This window comes from Trachypithecus francoisi, unplaced genomic scaffold (assembly GCF_009764315.1).
Source record: "Trachypithecus francoisi isolate TF-2019V2 unplaced genomic scaffold, Tfra_2.0 Lachesis_group0, whole genome shotgun sequence".
Lineage (NCBI taxonomy): Eukaryota > Metazoa > Chordata > Mammalia > Primates > Cercopithecidae > Trachypithecus > Trachypithecus francoisi.
The window spans coordinates 162,898,344-162,911,204 of record NW_022681453.1 but is presented as its reverse complement, the minus strand read 5'-3'; the positions used below and the strand labels follow the sequence as shown (position 1 = coordinate 162,911,204).

Genomic DNA, 12,861 nt, shown 5'->3' with positions numbered 1-12,861 from the left:
TGTCTGGTAATCATATTTTGGGGTCATGTTCACAAATTAAATGCAAATACGAATTTGTAAAGACTGACTTGGTTTTGGGGATCAGACCTAAAGATCCTGGGCTTAGGGGATAATCTTCCTAGCTACTTTTAGCCTCTGAGGACACATTCTTGCTTAAGTGATGAGGTCTCTCTGAGTATATGCCCTATGCCCTTGTAGTAGATCTCTTTGACTATAGCAAGATTAAGCCTTATATGAGCTATGGGCCAAGAAACACCCCTGACGTGCTTTCTGTGTTGGGTGTCTGCAAGAGAAAAAAAGCAAGAGGCATATGAAGATAAAGGGGAGAGCTTTGGGCAATGTATACATCCATACCTCATTTTCTTCTTACCTTCCAATCCTAAACTTCCATGAGTTACAGAAGCTTTTATTAACTGAGAACCATGCAGTTACTAAAATAAAAGTCCACCAAAGGACACCTAACTGAGCGAAAGCTCAGCTAGAGGAGATGATTTCTGGAGTGAAGATGATTCACTCCAAAAATCCATTCAACCATTTTTAATAAAGATCATGCAATATATCCTAATATTCAATCCATTCAGCCTCTTAAATCCATTCAACCATTTTAATAAAGATTATGCATCATAATATTCAATAAATAAAAGCAGTAAGAAGTGGTCTCCAATTTGATACTAGGAGAGAGAGGCAAGGAGAAGGGAACTAGTAGGGTACAGGTATGGGGCCAAGCAGAAAAAGGGATGAGATAAAGAGAAGAAAGAGATAAAGAGTAAGGATTAGAGAGAGGTAATTTAGGAGACAAATACATGAAGAGAGAAACAAATAGATTTTGAGAAAAATACAGCTAAAAGGGGGATTCAGAATGCCAAAATAAAAACTTTGCTTATATGATTTCCCCATTTTTTTCCAATGGAATCTGGAAAACAACAGCACCTCCTACCACAAATCAAAAATACAATTTCTACTACCTTCTGAGCCACTGTCATAAATAACTGTAACGGATATTATTGCAACATTACAGAGCCTTCATTCTGCACCTATGGTTGCAAAACACACGATATGCAAAATACATCCAGTGCCCAATTTTTGGTCAAAGCATCAAGTGGTAAAATTTTAGCTACTAATATTATCACTTAGAAATGTTTTTTTAAGAAAATATAACAGATTCAGAACCACATGAATAAAATACTATATGGCAAACAGCTCCTAGGTCAGGAAATACAATTTTGCCAGTCTCAGAATATCCATCTTTGGCAGTCAGAATATAGGATTGGAAATCAGATTGGTTGCATCTGAATCTAGCCTTTATAACTTGCAATTTGCATGACCTTGTTCAAATTACTAGACTTCTCTGTGCCTCAGTTTTCTAATCTGTAAAGTGAAAAAATAATGTTTTCTACCTCATAGAGTGGTTCTGAGGATTAAATGAAGTAATCAATATAAAGTACTTAGAATAATGCTCAGAACTTAATAAAATACTTAATGAAATATTAGCTATTATTATTATGAAGTTACCCAGTCACGGTATCTAGTACCTCTTTATGATACTGCCAAAACTCCTTAATGTTAAAGTGAGATTTTCTAACTTGCTTTTAAGTATTTTTTAAAAATTCTTTCTTATTAGTCTTAAGGCAGATGATAAATATAAGGGCAGCAGTTTTTGCTCTCTGGGTTGTGTATCTATCACATGTTACATGACAGATTGTGATTGATTTTAAGTAATCTATTGGGACAAGATGCTAAGGCCTCTGATATGGTTTGGCTGTGTCCCCACTCAAATCTCACCTTGAATTGTAGCTCCCATAATTCCCATGTGTTGTGGGAGGGACACAGTGGGAGATAATTGAATCATGGGGTAGTTTCCACTATACTGTTCTCATGGTGGTGAATAAGTTTCACGAGATCTGATGATTTTATAAGGGGTTTCCTCTTTGGCTTCACTCTCATTCTCTCTTGTCTGCTGCCATTTAAGACATGGCTTTCACCTTCCACCATGATTGTGCGGCCTTTCCAGCCATGTGGAACTGTGAGTCCATTAAACCTCTTTTTCTTTATAAATTACCCAGCCTCAGGTATATCATTATTAGCAGTGTGAGAACAGACTAAATACAGTCTCTCACATACATGATGGTATTTTGTCTGACAAACGCTGTTGGGTAGTTATCTTATTCCTATTTTCTAATTCAGGAAACTGAGTTTCTGAGAGAGCTGTAGCCTTCCTGTGGTCACGTAGCTAGGCAAGGATCAGACCCATGCCTCAGGCCCACATCAGTCACATTCTCAAGTCAATGTTTTTGCTACTATAGAATATTTATTGACCTAGAATGGACTTGGCATAAGGGAAACAGAAGTGTTGCCAAGTCCATTCTAGGTCAATATATATTCTACAGTAGCAAAGCAATACACAATAATGTGTATAGAGTAGCAAAAAATAATTTGTATAGAGTAGCAAAAACATTTACACAATGGAGTAATTTGTAATAGAGGCAGGTAATTACAACCCCATTTGTTTTCTTCCAGTAATTCAATATTGTTTCTCCTCCCCCAAAGGTGATGAGTATGGACTTTTCCCTTTTAGGTTGTTTTCATTAGCAACATACAAATTACACTACAGAACTCAGTCATGGTCAACTTTGTGAATTGAGAGAGACCTACTGCCATCTCTCAGATTGGCCTCTTCTCCCCTTTCCCTAGTCTTGCCCTGGACCTCTGAGTGTGCCAGGGTCTGCTTAGGTGGTTATCACACCAGTGCATTCTATGTGTGTTATCAGATCAAAGTTGATTCCCCTTCCTTTAGATGGAGCCAAAGTCACATCGTTATTTTGATGAAAGAAGTGCTTTCAAAAAGAAACACAGCCATGGACTTCATTGAGATTGATTGCTGAGTTCTTTGTGCCGCCCATGGCAATCTTTTCAGCAGCAGTGTCTCCAAAGCAGTTTCATTAAGCACCTAATTGCTGCTGATTGCCAGCTGTTTCTCTGCTGTGATAAGCACAGCATCAATAAAACCTGTTTCACAAGCCATTATCATATTGTTGATGGCGCCTCTGCCAAGTCTGTGGTCACTGAATTGGAACCAGCATCTTAGATCTCAGGAGAATTGAGTTTATAGCTGCCGTCATAAGAGGGTTCCCCGCAACATTTGTGTGACCTGTCACTAAAAAGTGTTCTATGCGCTCTAGTGGACATGGCTTAGGGCTGCAGGCTGTCAAGTGTTTTCACAGACTCTTCTGTCTTTCCCTTGCTGCCTTGACTATCATTTTTCTCTCCGAGACTAATAAATGGCTCAGATGCATCCAATAATACACATACTAGGTGGACAATAATGACTTGACACAAAACTTCCTCAGAAGGGCTTTGTTTAATGAATGTGGCTCTCACTGAGACTTGTTTTAAGAAGGCTCTTCAGGACTATGGTGTTTGTTCTTCCTAAGATGAAAGGTGTTGGACGTCCACTATTCCAGTTGATTCTGAAGTTCTCAATGCTTTTTCCCCAAATCATTCAGAGGTTTTGAAATTCTCACTGCACAGTGAAGCATTAGGAAAAAGAATTGATTTTCTGTTTGGAACGTTGTCCCAGGGACAGAGAACTGGATATGCAATAGGCCAGGGCTGAGATTCTGCTGAGGACCCTTGGATCTGATTGTCATGATGGTAGATACCTCCAAGAGTTTCTGCTGTTAGGTGAGTCATTAATCAGATCATAGTAATGATAACAGTAACAGCTAGTATTTCCAGAACCTTCATTCTATGCTCAGTAATTTGCATGCTGTGTCAGTTCAGGTTCTCCAGGAAGCAGGTGATGAGACAGAATTAGAAATAAAAAGGAAATTCATATCAAGTAGGTGGGAGGAGTCTTAAACCATACTGATATATTTGACGGGAAGGAAGGAAGGAAGGAAGGTAGGTTGGCTGGATGAGATCCTCAGGCTGCAGCGCAATTCTGATAAAGCCTTGGCAGGCAGGCTGGCAGGCAGGAAGGAAAGTAAGGAAGGAGGGAGGGAGGGAGAGAGAGAGGGAGCAATTGGATGAGAGCCTCGGGCTGCACTGCAATTCTGAAAAAGACTTGGCCCGGCCGAGAGGGAGCGCAAGGTCTGTTGCTGGAGTCTAGCACTGGGAAAGAATGGCTGGCTCTAACTTCCCCATAGTGCTTACATTGCCTGGGAGCTGCCTGGGAAGAGCAGGACCTCAGTGTGGACCCTGCATTGGATTCTGAAGGTGTTGTAGCCGAGGGCTGTTAGATCACTAGGCTCCTCGCAGCAGGGTCTCTCTTGAAGGGACTTGTAAGTGGCATATCGCATGGCTGTCACAGGTGTATTATTTCATTTAATTCTTGCAACAACTCTGATGTGTATATTCTAGATGAACTGCATCAAACTAGAATTTAACTGGCTAGAATTCAAATAAGGGAGAAGACAGAGGTAAAGGAGAAGGTGAAGGTGGGAGAGAGGAAGGGATCGTTAGTTAGGGATTTCATGTGACTCTGCTGAATGCTCCAGAGTGAAAATGAGCTGAGAGATGTGAGCCCTGTCCCTCTCCTGCATCTCAGTTCTCGCGTCTCTCAGACTGTAAAAGCCTCCTGTTGCTTTGGATTGTTGTTGTAGACTTCCAGTATTTAAGATACAATTTTTCACACAATCTAGTCCCTAAGTGCAAATCAACTGTTTCATTTGCTCGAAAAAGAAACAGCAGTGGAGGCTATTTCAAGTGCTGACTTTAAAACCTAGGTCCCTTGAAAGATAAGACTGTTTGTGACATCCTAACTTCACACAAGAGGAAACTGAGGCATAAGGAAATGAAGTTACATCTGCAAGCCCACACAGCTAATAAGTAGCAGAACTGGACTATATGACTTTATTTTTAGCCTGTGCTTTATACAGTCTTTCCTCTGCACAACAGTTAAAATCCCTTCTCCTCCACTGATGATAGAGTAAATGCATTAGGTGCAAGGGAATAGCTGCAGGGCCATTGCATTATCTGGTCCTCTGGCAAGACCTCTTTACTAAACAGAATGACTGTGCTATGTACAAGGCAAAATTTAAACCAGTTCCAGGAAGAGTGCTGAGTTATGAAAAGTAAAACCAAAAAGACCCAACATCTCTTATCTGTTACGGGATACAGATTTATCTCCTCCTACTATGTCCATTTCTTTTTTCTTTCTTTTTTTTTTTTTGTTTTCTGAGATGGAATCTCCCTCTGTCGCCCAGGCTGGAGTGCAGTGGCGCGATCTCGGCTCACTGCAGACTCCGCCTCCCGAGTTCACGCCATTCTCCTGCCTCAGCCTCTGAGTAGCTGGGACTACAAGCGCCCGCCACTACGCCCGGCTAATTTTTTGTATTTTCGGTAGAGATGGAGTTTCACCGTGTTAGCCAGGATGGTCTTGATCTCCTGACCTCATGATCCACCCGCCTCGGCCTCCCAAAGTGCTGGGATTACAGGCGTGAGCCACTAGGCCTGGCCTATGTCCTTTTCTTTTTTAAGAGAAGTTGCCAGAACTGTTGAGTCCCAGTAGTGGGACTTATTTGCCTGTTATTTTTACATGATCTGACCTAATTAATTTACCTTCACACTAGGGAAGAAACACTTTTTGTCTTAAATCCACCTTAGAGGTCATCAGTTTTTTTTTTTTTTTTTGAGATGGAGTCTTGCTCTGTCGCCCAGGCTGGAGTGCAGTGGCGCGATCTCGGCTCGCTGCAAGCTCCGCCTCCCGGGTTCATGCCATTCTCCTGCCTCAGCCTCCTGAGTAGCTGGGACTACAGGCGCCCGCCACCTCGCCCGGCTAATTTTTTGTATTTTTAGTAGAGACGGGGTTTCACCATGGTCTCGATCTCCAGACCTTGTGATCTGCCCGTCTCGGCCTCCCAAAGTGCTGGGATTACAGGCGTGAGCCACCGCGCCCGGCCAGAGGTCATCAGTTCTAAAAAGCAGACTCCCAGCTGTTTCAGATTGTCGATCATTTTCCATTAGCATTCTGCTGGCCTGTGTCCCAGGCTGTAAAGCAATCAGCCTTGCTAAAGTGTCAGCGGATACTCCCAATTTGGTGTGTCATTCCTTCTAGGTGGTAGGCCTTCTGTAGACTGTGTGTTGCTCAAAGGAGAGACTTTGAGGTAACAATTTCCATCCCTACCCCCATCCCAGCCTTCATTTCCATCATGATTCTTCCCCCTTCTCTCTTTCCCATTTCTTGTCCAGATCAAAGCACAGCTCATTGCTAGTCATATTGGGACCAGTCAAACCTTGCTGTGGGATACAGCACAGTGGGCTTTTTTTTTTTTAATTGTATCACTTACTTCTCTTAACAATTTGATATGCTGTTCTTTTTTCTTTCTTCTGACCTTTATTTTAGGTTTGGGGGGTACATGTGTGAGTTTGCAGGCTTTGTAGGAGACCTTAGACATTAAGTCTTTAAAATTAGGTCCATTATAGGATTTAGGATCACACCTACATTTTTCACCCCAATACCAAAGCATGGAGAAAAAGGAGAAAGGCAATAGGGTGAATAAAGGGCAAAGCAAAACTGAGCAGGAATGCAAAGCATCTGAGTGTTCCCTTCAGTGTGCAGATGGTGAGGTCACCAGCCCCACGGTCTCCCTTGTTGGTGGCTGCTCAGAGGTCTACAGGTCAATGGGCAAATAAAGGAACAGTGACCTTCACTATGAGATGCCCTGTGCTCTGCTGTGCTGCTCCTGGAACTTTGGGGTGAGAGTGGTGAGACACAGCTGATAAGACTAGTTGTAATGGACCCTGTAGTGCTTTTCTCTCCAACAATCTTCTCCCTCCACCACCCTACATTAATCCCTATTTCCCTAGCTATCATCAGAGCTGAGGTGCCCTGACCATATGGTACACAGAAAGCCTGCAAAAAATATGAAAACCATCCTAAACAGTGTTGGCAAACAGAAAAATACAAATCCCATCCAGCTGTTTTGTGATCAGAAATTAAATTTAATTTTCTGAATATTTCATTCACCTAGACAGGGAGAGTGAATACCATTTAATGGTGTCCAACCTGGGAGGAAAGGGTTGTGACACATGGGGGCCATTATTGGGGGTGCATTGTTCCTACATAACCTGGTAATCTGGAGGCACGGGGGTCTATGTCATCCCTGGGAAAACACCAGTCATAATAAGAGAGAGCTACCTTGCAGCATCCAGGTATTGTGCCAAGTCCTTTACATGCCTTATCTCATTCATACTCTCAGCACTTGATGGAATTAACATCTCTCACCCATTTACAAATGAGAAGACTATGAAACAGACAGAATAACTAATTTGACCTAAGTTATCCCATCCAATGACAGAGCTGGGGTTTAAACCAGCAAATATTCATTGTACCAACATTAGGAATTTGGAGTAAGTATAGAACTTAATGTAGAAGTTGGTAAAGGAGAAGAAAAGGAGATGCTTGGGACCTAAGTGACAGCTCCAAAGTGTGTGAACATGGACTATGAGCTGATGATTTAAAATCATATTTAAATCACAGGGCTACATTTTTCACTTACTCTGTAGGATTTAAATAAAAATAAAGCTAGAACTAGAGTTAAAAATAGAAATCTGCAATAAAGAACTGTGTATCACAATGACTATCTTTTGGACTGAAAAATTCTTTTGTCTTTTTGTGGCAATAAACCTCCACTAAATTGCAGGACTTTCTTCTCTAGGCTATTGCATATATAGAGTGGAAAGAGATTAAGTAGTTAATAAAGAGCCAGTGGAAGGATTGATTAGAGGTAGCTTTTCTTTCACTGTGGGGGAATTCTAGAAATGGATTGTTGCAGAAGGAGTACAGGCCTCACCAGTTCCTGGAAAATCCATTGCCCTGTTTTGGGTAGGTGTTATGTTTCCATTCTATCAGCCCCGCTTTCTTTTTTCGTCTCTTTATCCTTTACATTTCTAAGCTGTAATTCTAAATTTCTTAAGAGTTCTGTCATTGGATACCTGAGAATGTCTTTGAAACCCTAAAGCAACCCCACAGGCATTGACTTGCCAAGAACCTGGGCATTAATAAGAGACAGCTGCAGTTAGAAGGTGTTAATAATGCAGAGTAAACAAGGCTTTAGCAGTGAAATGTGGACACATTGACAGTCATGTTTCAGCAATTCGGAATTCAGTGAAAGAGGCTTTTAGTCTTATGGGAGCTTTGGGGGCTTGTTGGCAGTTTGAGTTTTGTAGATGTGGCTCTGTGTTCCTATCACTGCACATACTTTAAGGCAGAAGGCCACCATCAGTAGTGAGATGGGAGTTGTGATATCAGCTTCCTGATTTCAGGGAAGTCCTCACAAAGGTGCCATCAGCCCTGCCCTATGGCTTTATGCTAAACGGCATCTTCTGCCTTCCTATGAATTATGGATGCATATAAGGAAGGACTTGGCTTCTAATGAGATCAAGCTGAGATGTGAAAGGTACATCTGAGTGTGAAGAAGATGGATAAGGTCACCTTGGTGTTTTGGCTTCAGTAACTTAGTAATATTTTTCAGAGCTGTTCTGGACATCATTTGTGGGAGAGTAGATAATAGTTTAAAATGCAACTTGCAGGAAAAATAAAGTAGGTGGGGCTGGGTACACTGGCTAACTCCTGTAATCCCAGCACTTTGGGAGGCTGAGGTGGGAGGATTGTTTGAGCTCAGGAGTTTGAGAGCAGCCTGGGCAACATAGTGAGACCTAATCTCTACCAAAAAAATTTAAAAATAGCTGGGCATGGTGGCACCAAGCTACTTGGGTGGCTGAGGCTGGAACATCACTTGAGCCCAAGAGGTCGAGGCTGCAGTGAGCCATGATTAAGCCACTGTACTCCAGCTGGGCAACAGATAAGACCCTGTCTCAAAAAAACACCTTTAAAAACACAACACAGGGCCGGGCGTGGTGGCTCAAGCCTGTAATCCCAGCACTTTGGGAGGCTGAGGTGGGAGGATTGTTTGAGCTCAGGAGTTTGAGAGCAGCCTGGGCAACATAGTGAGACCTAATCTCTACCAAAAAAATTTAAAAATAGCTGGGCATGGTGGCACCAAGCTACTTGGGTGGCTGAGGCTGGAACATCACTTGAGCCCAAGAGGTCGAGGCTGCAGTGAGCCATGATTAAGCCACTGTACTCCAGTCTGGGCAACAGATAAGACCCTGTCTCAAAAAAACACCTTTAAAAACACAACACAGGGCCGGGCGTGGTGGCTCAAGCCTGTAATCCCAGCACTTTGGGAGTCCGAGATGGGCGGATCACGAGGTCAGGAGATCGAGACCATCCTGGCGAACACGGTGAAACCCCATCTCTACTAAAAAATACAAAAAAAAAAAAAAAGCTAGTGGGGCGAGGTGGCAGGCACCTGTAGTCCCAGCTACTCAGGAGGCTGAGGCAGGAGAATGGGGTAAACCCGGGAGGTGGAGCTTGCAGTGAGCTGAGATCCGGCCACTGCACTCCAGCCTGGGCAACAGAGCGAGACTCCGTCTCAAAAAAAAAAAAAAAAAAACACAACATAAACACAGATGAGTTACTTTTTGGGTCATTCATTTATGCATCACATATGTGAATGGTCTAAGCACTGGGTATATGGTAATGAACACAATAGACATAGTTCCACCTTCATGGGATCTCACTCAGCCTTGCATATTTACATAGTATTTATTGATTGACAGCTCCCAAGTGTGTGCCTTCCATTCTTCAGTTCTGTTTTCACAGAACTCTAGACTCACATATCCAGTCTGAAATAAGCATGTACAAAAGAACTCTAGACTCACATATCCAGTCTGCCTGGGAGTAGGGTTAGGAGTCTCTAATGGACATCCTGAAATAAGCATGTACCAAAGTTAAGTCCCTCATATACTCTACCCTCAATCCAAATTAGCTTCTCCTGAGCCAACCTTGACTGACATCCTTTCACTCACATTCATATCCAATCCATAAGCAAAACCTGTTGGCTTGACCTTTAAAGTGTACTTGGAATTTGACCTCTACTTACAACCTGCATTCCTACTGCCAAAGCCATCATCACCTCCTTGTCATAGCTTCTACCTGGTCTCCTACTAACCCTCCCATCTCATTCAAAGCAAATAAAGGCTTTTCAGTACTTCATCATCATCACCTCACTAAGCCCCTCTCTTCCATCAACACAAGAACTGCCCTCACTCACTCCACCCCTGTGGCTTCTTTCCAGGTTCTGGAACACACCAAGCATGTCCCTGCCTTTGGAAGCCTTGAATTCTCTTCCTGCCAGATACACAAATGATTTGCTCCCTCCCTATCTTCAAGTCTCTGTTTATATGTCATCTTATCAGGGAGGACTCTGACCACCTTGTATGAAATAGCATTCACGGGACTGAGAATCCCCTCTTTCCTCCCCTACTTTATTTTCTTCCATAGTCTTTATTGCCAACTGAGTTGCCACTATTTTCTTGCTTGTTCATTTATGGCCTGTCTCCCTCTACTAGAATGAAAGCCAGTAGAGCAGATATTCTATTTTTTTTTTCATTGCTATATTCCCAGCACCTTGAACAGTGTTTATCATAGAACAAATACTTAGTAGATATTGTGGAATACATGAATGAATGGATGCAGTGTACGGTCTATTGGTATAGGTAGCCTATTAGCTAGGACACAAACAAAGAAGTAAGAGCAACTAGAAAATGAAGAAGCTGAAGTGATAAAGGAATGAGCATTTGGTTAAGGGAAGACCTACTAATAACGGTAGTCAAGGAGAGCTTCTAGAAGATGACTTTTCAGCCATGACCTGGAGGATGGAAAGGAGCCAGTCCTCGATGGGACAAAGGGGAATTGGGAGAAGATTGCTTCACAGAGAGGGAACAGAGAGTGTGGGAGAGCTACAGGTCGTGAAAACACTGGGCACGTTCCAGAAACTGCATAGTGAGCAAAAAGATCTATGAGGTTGGAAAAGTCAGACCAGCTACAGCTATGCACGAAGAACTTGTAAGGAGGGTGAATTTTACTTCAATCAAAGGCCAGTGCAGTGAAGGGTAACATAAACAGTCTTACGATGAGTCTATGGTGATAGAAATCAGAACAGTGCCTGTGGAGAATGGGGATTGGCTGGAAGGAGGCCTGAGGAAACTGTTGGGGATGACAGAGATATTCTTTACTTTGCTTTAGGTGGTGTATACACAAGTGTATACATTTTTGAAAACTCACAGAATTGTACCCTTAATATCTTGCATTTAATCATGTGCAAATTTTGTCTCAATAAAAATAATGCATCATTAATAATGGCATCAAAAGAAGAAAAACTACAAAAAAACTGCAACAGAGTTGCAATATTCATGTACATAGATGAGCTCTATAGGTCCTCAGCCTGCATTGAGGCCACTTCCTGGCTGCTTGTGGCCAGTGCATGGCCACAGCTTCAAGAAGATGTGAGTACACTCAAATGAAGTCTTTCAGGAAAAAAACAAAACAAAACAAAAAAAAAACACGGGTCCAGAGTGACTCTGGGTGAGGAGGGAAGAGGGTTTTGCGTGATTTGGTGGGATGTACATCTCTGTGGGATGACTCTGAGAGGAGAGGTGACCAAGAGGTGAAAGAAATCAGTCCCTCTATACCTTCACATCTGTTGACATAAGGTTAAGTGAGGATGTGCCTGAGGCCTGAGCAAGATGAAGCTCAGCTTCTCCATAGCTGGGGCTGTGATAGAAGGTTATGCATACTCTACTCCGTGCATACATTTATAGGTCTATGCCTGCTTGGGATTGTTTGGCAGATGGAGGACATGGTGTCAGGCCTGGCAGCACAGCATGAAAGCATGCATGCATCCATTCTCACTCGCTCAGAGCAGCTTTCGGCCGCTGGAAACATAAAACACTTCTGTAGCTCTGAACCTGTCTATGCGTGTGTTGATATGTGCCAAACCTTCTCTAGATATGCCTTCAGGAGTCAGTATAGCCTACCAGCCAGGAGAGTGCTGAGGGTGCTAGATGTAGACAGATGGCTGAGTTTTCACACCTTCAAGGTGAAGGAGCCGTGAGCAAAAGAATAACCTTTTGGGAGACTCTCAAGAACATCTAAAGATAGATATGCCATCTCCAAGGGACTGCTGGTGCTCAAACTGAACTCTCATCCCAAGCTAAGTTCTTGTGGCAGCTAGGTAGCTGTCATTCATTCATTCATACAGTCACAATTCACTTGCTACCAAACAATATACATAATATTAAATACAGTTATCATTTTACAGATATCATTCCCTTAGTTATCCATTCAGCTTCAATGAGAACTGTGTAAATGGTTTTCACTTACCTAACTTTCAAACAGAACCCTCTGTCGTTGGTTTATCATCTCCAACTCTTTAAGTTTCAAATTTACTCAATATTTTTCTTAACCAAATCATTTATTTATTGTTTTTAGTCAATGTAAATTTGTTTTTCCCTTTAACTCATTTAGCGAGAGCAAGTTCACTGTGGATAGTGGAGGAGGGAAGAATATGGCATCTTATCTCTTTAAGCCTTGCCTTTCTCTGGCTCCTTTCTCAGAATCTTTATCCACATAAAGGCTAACTGTTCTTAGACTTGAGAAAAATAAACCTTTTAGAACTAGGCTTCTCCCATGAGTAGGTTTTTATTGGTTTGTTCCCTAATAGGTGTGGCAAAACCTCTTTCCTACCTTTCTGCACCTTTTTCACTGGAGTTGGCTGCAGCTTGGATAATACACCACGACCAGAGTCTCTTGGATAAGTGATTGTCAGCAATAGCTTGAGAAACAAACTGTGTCAGAAAATGATTATTTTTCCCCAAATGGTAGGCTTAGGCTTCATCTCTCTTCCTTGTCTTTGTATACATTTGACACATAATTGGTTTTTGTTTTGTTGTTGTTGTTGTTGTTAGAAACAGGGTTTTATTTTGAAAACAGAAAAACCAAACATTATTTTTAAA

General features: G+C 42.2%; 1 protein-coding gene across 2 annotated transcripts in view; it reads left to right on the top strand.

Moving 5' to 3' along the window:
• The window catches only part of NEK11 (NIMA related kinase 11), a 331,953-nt gene that overhangs the window by 192,163 nt on the left and 126,929 nt on the right, over positions 1–12,861 (top strand). The gene's annotated exons all lie outside the window — the stretch shown is intronic.